Source organism: Perognathus longimembris, chromosome 1 (assembly GCF_023159225.1).
Source record: "Perognathus longimembris pacificus isolate PPM17 chromosome 1, ASM2315922v1, whole genome shotgun sequence".
In the NCBI taxonomy this organism is placed as follows: Eukaryota; Metazoa; Chordata; class Mammalia; order Rodentia; family Heteromyidae; genus Perognathus; species Perognathus longimembris.
Window position 1 is genome coordinate 128124843 of NC_063161.1, and position 8180 is coordinate 128133022.

Below are 8180 nucleotides of genomic sequence, written 5' to 3' on the forward strand. Positions count from 1 at the left end.
TTATAACCAGAAAGATGTTATTATTATTGTAACATATCTATATGTTTTAGTGACAAACACAGTATAAATAATAAATATGTTTACTTTCAGCAATACTACTCAGAAGATGTAATACACCTTTCTAACAATTTGAATGATAAAGTGTGATAAACAAAAAGCCAGGGAGGAATTGGATGATAAATATAAGTCTGTTGAATAAACCTGCTCACAATTAAACTTGGAAAATACAGTTTTCTCTAATGCCCATGAGTATTTATAAAAGTCAATTGCTTAATGCAAAAGAGAAACCTTCCATAATTTCTCCAAAGCACATTTTAAATACTATGGTCTATGTAATGTTTAAACATTTACTTATAAAATTATAAAATACCCCAACAATTTTTATATTAAAAAATTACCACCCAGGAGATAGATACTCAGGAGACAGAGGGATAGAGGATGGCAATTCTAGTCTAGCCTGGGCAAAAAGTTAACATGACCCCATCTTAAGCAACAAGCTGGGCATGGTGCTATGTGCAAGCCATGAAGTTAGCATACATAGACGATCACCATCTAAGAACAGTCCTGTAGACTCTTCACTTTAAAAGAAATCAAAAGGGCAACTACAGAATTCTTTAAATTTTGTATAATAATAGTATACAAAAAAATCCTACAGAACCAGTAATAGCAAAACATTACAAAAAGATTTCTAAACATATGAATTATTAGCAAAGATAGAAAGTAGTTATGCAATATGTTTGATGTAGATAAAAGCATTATTGAAGATGAGTAAGTCTGAAATAAAGAAACAAGAAATATAGTTAATGTGTGCTCATATTCACAAACTCAAGAGGTGGAGACATGTCTTCAATGATTGGATTTGAAAATACTTCATTAAATCTGCCAGTACAATCAAAAAGAAAATTATCGTACTATACATACAAAACTATCACAGAAACATTTAATAAGTAAAAATAATAGTGATTAAAGGAAAATAGGTCTTCCAACACAGCATAAAAAGAATGAATTTGTAAATAGATGCATACTTGCATTTATATACCTCTGTGAAAAAAATGTTTCTATAAAATTTAGAAAATAATATTTGCATAGGTTCAACTAAGACATTTTCTTGAGAAAGACGAAAAACTTACAAGACAAATGAAAACAAGAAATATTTCATTATATCAAACTGAAAACTCATGGCAAAAAGCATTAGCTATGATTATTTTTAAAAAGAAATTGATACAGGAAAATTTTTCACAACTTGTACAGACAAGTATTAAAAATCTCTATAAACCAACTACAAATTCATAGAAAACTATCAAGTCATGAATTAAAAAATAAGGTGAAGAAAATAGAAAGCAAATTCATGTGAGGAGAAATGTAAATGATAGAAATGGATGAGTAATGGAAAAATGTGTTCAAGTTCACTCATGGAAATGTAGATTATAAAATGAGAATTGAATTCTTATAAATCAGAATGGCACAATTGAAATGTGTGGGAAAACTGAGATTGAGGAATACAGAGAGAATCAGAAACTAGCACAGAGGCAGGCATGGCTTCTTTCTATGGGATTTAAACCACTCCATGAGTAAAAAACCAGTGGAACAAAAGCTTTCCAGTTCTTTCTCTTTTGTGTGTGAAAAATATTAGTACAATGTACAGCTATTCAGAAGACTATGAATCTTAAATGATGAATATTTCTTATGTGCATATTTGTGTAACAATTTAATACAAGATGGAGTGTTTCCTCTCCTTCAGACACAAACTAACATTCCCTCACAGTCACCATGCTCCCACAAAGATAGAACTACTGTTAATCTGTAGCACCTTCCTCAAATCATTTCATGTATAACCCTTTATGATACTTCCTGATGAGAAGCAACACTGACTTAGAATGCAGTTGGATTAATCATTTTCCTTAAAAGATAGGCATTTTTGGTTTATTCTAAGATGAATTGTGTGTGTGTGTGTATGTGTGTGTTATGTGTATGTTTCTGTGTGCCAGTCCTGGGGCTTGAACTTGGGGCCTAGGCACTGTCCTTGACCTTTTTCTCCCTCAAAGGTAGTGTTCTTCTACTTGAGCCACAGCTCCATTCTGGTACTTTAGTGATTAATTGGAGATAGGAGTCTCGCAGTCTTGCTTGAGCTTTGACCTGCAATCCTCAGATCTCCTGAATAGCTAGAATTATAGGCATGAGCCAATGGCAATTGACTAACTTTCTTTTATTCTAAATTATCTTATATGAATTATACGGGGGGAAATTACATTGTTGCATCTCCATATATGTTATCATTGTATTCCAATCAATTTCACCCCTCTCCTCACACTCCCTGCACCCTTCTCTCTGATACATAATGTCCCCAACAGGTTTCATATACCCAAATGATGGAATCAGCTGAGGTACCCAACACAGATGAATAGATAAATAAATTATCTGATGGAGAAAGATGATAGATAGATAGATAGATTGATTGATTGATTGATAGACACAAAGATATAGAATCTTACACTGCCATAAAGAAAAATGAAATTGTGTCATTTACAGGAAAACGGATGCAACTTGTAGACATCCTACTGAGTGAAACAAGCCAAGTGCAAAAAAACAAAATGCCATCATTTCACTTATATTTTGGAAGTTAGACCTACAAGGCATTCATACTCATGGATATATAAATACACACACACACACACACACACACACACACACACACACACACACACACATATATACATATTCCTAAATACTTAAATGGTTAAACATAAAGTATGAATCAATCTAAAAACTACTCAGGAGAGGGAAAGACAAGAATATAAAAGGAAAGGACATAAAGAAATATGTAATACATCACAAGTATATAAGTGAGCAATATAGAGAAATTCAACAAAAGATAATGGTCAATAGGTATATGGAAGAAAAGATAAATAGACTCTGGGCAGCCAGGGGTAGGGGTTGAATACTGTCTGAATAGACTATTCACACGTAAGATACCTTTCTATATCCTTTAGTCAATAAAGATAAGATGCACTTCTATACTATCCTCTAAAATCTTGTATAATGCCTTTCACATTAAAATTTGTAAATATTGTTTTGTGTATACATCATGTTAAGTTCACTGATTTTCAGAAAGATCTCTAACTAAGTGCAAGTCATCATAAAGACTTTTGTATATTGAGAGTGAGGTGGGCCTGAGTCCAATATCTAGATCTTTAGTTAATATCATGTTATCTTTATTTCTTTAAGGTAGGCTTTTATTTCTCTTTAATTAATACCATGCTATTAATATCATGTAGGCCTTTATTTCTTTATTCCTCTTTAATATTATATTACCTTTACTTCTTTAATGTAGGCCTTTATTTCTTTTAGGTAGGCCTGAGTCCAGTTTCTAGCACTTTGTTATCATGTTATCTTTATTTCTTTAGCTTCATATTAGATTTTGAAATAAGAAGGAAAGACTTCACAACTTGTCGAGACTTCTTTGATTTTGTACAGATGCTATTAAAACTTCAACAAGCACATCAATTTCTCTCTTGATATATTGCAAGTCTGTTTTTAGACTTAGGTTCTATAAATTAAACAGGTGGGATTTTACACAGCTATTCTAATATTGCCACTATATAATATTCACCATGTTTAAAGTGACTTATTGTCATACTTGCAGTGAAGTTTTCTTGGTTAATGACTTTGTGAGAGAAACTTTACTTGCCAAGTTCTACACAATAAATTTAGTCTTCTGATTTCATATATATGTGTGTGTGTATATCCATATGTATTGCAATATTGCATGAGCTGACAAATAATAGGAACTATTATATGAGAGTCCTAAAAGCATTTCAGAGTTATGTCATGCAGAAATATATGTCCTCCATTCATGTGTTTAACACTTTCAATAACCACAGGTGTAGTATAGATAATTTAGAAGGCAAGAAAAAAAATTAAAAATATTCAACATGCTTTACATCAAGTCAAAAATCTATTAATATTATGAACTGTATTTCCATCTTCCTTTTCGGCACAACCATATATTTTTTATATGTCTAGTGCCTTTACATCAGCATAAAAATATTTACTGCAATAAACTATCACCTGAAATCCTTTGATAGTTTAAAGGACAATCTGTTTCACATTAAAAAAAAAAAAGGCAATTTCAATTCTGTGTAATTTTCTTTACAACATAGGAAAAGATGAAAGTCTATCCAGTTAATTTTCTGAAATTACAAAAACCTCAAAGCAAAATATGATAATCAGTACAAATAAACAAACAAATACAAAGTTCATATAAGAGTTTAGAAAACAAGCCAGGTGTTGGTGGCTCATATCATTTCATAATAGTAGTTACCAGGGAGGCTGAACATAGGAAGATCAAGGTTTAAGCCAATCTAGGCAGAAAAGCTTGTGAGACTCCTACTCAGCAACACATAGCTGTGAGTGTTGAACATGTTGGTCATTCCAAGATACCCAGAAGATCATGGATCCAGGCCAGCACAGGCAAAAATGTCTATGAGGTTCCATGTCCACCAAGAGAAGTTGGACATTGTGCTATGCACCTGTGAGCCAAGGAATCATGGGAAGGCTTTAGTAGGCCAATTGTGGCTCAGACACACACAAGTGGAAAATGAGACTCTATCTCAAAAATAGCCAGAAGAACAGGAATGTAGGCACTGCTCAGTGCTATTCTGTCTAGTCCGAGGTCCTGAGTTCAAGCCCCAGTACTGACCACATCTATCTATCTATCTATCTATCTATCTATCTATCTATCTACCTACCTACCTACCTACCTACCTAACTACCTACCTATCTGTCTATCATCTCTCTATCTAAGATAGATGGTAAAGTCTGTAAATGAAATCTCAGAAGATAAAGTGATATATTAGAAGATCATGCTATCACAAGCAAGTAGACTTCATCTCAGGAAGAGAGCATGGCTTAACACTATGAAATTTATAATGATATTTTGAAGTGTAATATTGGCTAGATACTGGACTAAACAACAAATCACAAATGCCCAGGAAATGCCCAGCGATCTTGACTACCTAAAAATTCAAGTGACAAAAAAAAAGTGTGTGTGTGTGTATGTATATATTCCCAATGAGAGAATAGATACCTGGTATATGATTCAAAATATTTACAGAAATAAGTAACTTCTCTAAGTGTAAAATAAATTTTAGTATGTAACAAGAAGTCTGCATTCACAAACACTGTGAAAATTACCAACAGTGAGGAAATAGCATTCTCAAAAACTTGCAGTCATCTAGAAAATTAATTATCCAAGACTTCGTGCATGTTCCTCATTTCACTTTTGTTGTGGATGTTGTTGTTGTCATTGTTGTTAGTAGTGGTGGTGGTGCTTGATCTCAGGGCCTGGGGCACTGTCCCTAAACCTCTGTGTGCTCCTCTCTAACACTCTACCAACTGAACCACAACACCACTTCTTTCTTTCTTTCTTTCTTTCTTTCTTTCTTTCTTTCTTTCTTTCTTTCTTTTTTTGAGTGATTAATTGGAGATAAGAGTTCACCAGGAACATTTTTGCCCTGGCTGGCTTCAAACCACAATCTGCAGGGTCTCAGCCTCCTGAGTAGCTAGTGGTGCTAACCACTTGTCCCTGCTCCTCAGTTCATTTGTACAGAAAAGCTTTCCAACTTCCTGGATGGGAAAGATAGAAAGTGTTAAAATCCTGCTTTTTCTTTAATCAGTTTTAATATCCAAGTTGCTACTGTGTTTTTGAAGATCTCTTTAAGCTTTTCAAAATGATTTGGAAATATTCTGGTAAATAATTAACAGAAAGAAGGAGTAGAAACAAGTACAGAACTTCACTGTGGAGGAAGAAGAAGCCTGGACCAATCTTCTTATTCAATGTCTATCACCTCTCCACTTTCTATAGATTTCTCAAGAGTTGATTACATAAACTTCCATAAAGTAGATTGAACATACTCAGGACACCTGAGGAATGTTTCATTTAAATACAATGTCCAAAGTATGTCTTCTTGATTAAGGATAGTAAACAAGAAACACAAAATGTTGTACAACCTGAGAGGAGAATGTAGTTGTAAACTGTGAACTGTATTGAATGAGAAATCAAAAGTAATGCAATAAGATAAAATGTGAGACAGAAATTAAGATTGACTTGGAGAATAGAATAATTTTTTTAATATTAGAAAAGTAAATATTCCTAGGCACCGGTGGCTCACACTTGCAATCATAGTATTCAGAAGACTGAGATCTGAGAAGAAGACTGGGGAGGAAAATCCATGAGATTCTTATCTCCAATTAACCATCAAAAGCCAAAAGTAGTTGAGTGCTAGCCTTGAGAAAAAAATAGCACAAGAAAAGCTCCTAGACCCTGAGTTTAAGCCCCAGAACCAGCACACACACACACATACAAACACTCAAGAACAAACACAGATACACACAAATAAGTGGTAAATAATAACTTTGAATAACTGAATTAAGTGATGTAGGAAATTGAAACAAATGAAACAAACAAAGTCGATTTAAATTCCTTCAATGAAAGATAATCATAGAACTTCCAGGAAGATGGTGGAGGAGCAGCAGAGCCATAGCTGACCTCACTCCATCACAGTTTTCTCACCCCATAGAAACTTTTACTCCTAGAAAGACAGACAGAGTAAGTTCTAACAGTACAGGGATTCTGGCCAGGAAGGAAAAATCTACTTTGCTTGTCTGAAAACACAGATTTGAGCTCCGGGCAGCATCTCGCCGCTGCACCAGTGCTGGCGCCAGCACAGGGCCCAGCACAGTGACCCGCACTTCACGCAGCTAAAACACACAGCATAGACCAGGAAGAAATACTCAAGATGGCGGCTGAGCACTGACGGACTGAAATTGCAGAGAAAGCATGAGTAGCCCACAAAAGATATTCTCACTCGCGCCCACAGAGCAACTTCTGGAAGGTAGCCTTTCCCCCACTGCCAGAGCAAAGTGCCAGCTTTGACACTGGCATAGGGTCTGACCAGACTGGAACTAAAGCGGGCCTGGAGAAAGCAAGGACAAAGGAGCCATCTTTGAAAAGGGCAAGAGGGACCAATCAGTGAGAGCCAGCGCTGCCCAGGAGAACGCCCCCTGCCCAGGCAGGAGGCTCATCCTGGGATGCAGCTTAGCCAGAGGTGCCCCGCCCTGCCCGCCAGAATTTCTAAATTTAAAGCAAAAGCGGAGAGCATCTACCTGCGGCACGGAAACACCAGACGGAGCAACAAACAGTTCCTGAGACAGATAAAGGATCCCTTCACAGAGGAAGCCCAATTCCCAGCCCAAAAGGGAGCTAGATTCCATAGCCAGGTCTGCCAGGGGGCTGCCCCGCCCAGGAGGGAGGAGCCTCCCCCAGGCAAGCAACTCTCAGCCAGGTAAAACAGGCCAGAGGCGCCCCGCCCTGCTGAGTACACAGCGTATTCAAAGCCAGGCGTTAAAGGCCACGGCCTCATAGCAGACAGAGGAGCCACGGTTCGCGAGACAGCTCACGTCCCCATCTACAGAGGACGCCCAAGGCCTACCTGCAAGCTGTGCAAACCACAGAGACCCAGGATTGCACCAACAGGGGAGAAGGGTCAGAACAGATCCACCCCTTGCAAACTGAAAGCAAGTCAAACCAGCCAATCAGGAAAATAGACTGCAGACTATCGCAAGGAAACCAGAGACTGGGGAAAGACCACCCAAACAAGGATGACTCCATTTTTTTTTCTTTTCAAACATTTTTTTTTTTTTTTGGCCAGTCCTGGGCCTTGGACTCAGGGCCTGAGCACTGTCCCTGGCTTCTTCCCGCTCAAGGCTAGCACTCTGCCACTTGAGCCACAGCGCCGCTTCTGGCCGTTTTCTGTATATGTGGTGCTGGGGAATTGAACCTAGGGCCTCGTGTATCAGAGGCAGGCACTCTTGCCACTAGGCTATATCCCCAGCCCCTTTTCAAACATTTTTTAAACTTTTAAAAAAAAAATTTTTCACTCCTGAAACGTCGTTAGTTTTTTTTTGTTTTCCATTTTTACCTGTTTGTTTTATGAAGTTTTTTTTCTTTTTTGTTTGTTTGGGTTGTTCTTTTTCTACTTTTTTTTTTTAAAAAATAATTTTTCTCTGTTTGTGCATCTGTCTCCCAGCATTTTTTCTTTATTTCTCTCTTTGCATTCTCTTTCTTCAAAAATTACTTTCATATAAATAACACCTCCACTTTTTTCTGCTAACTCTTCATT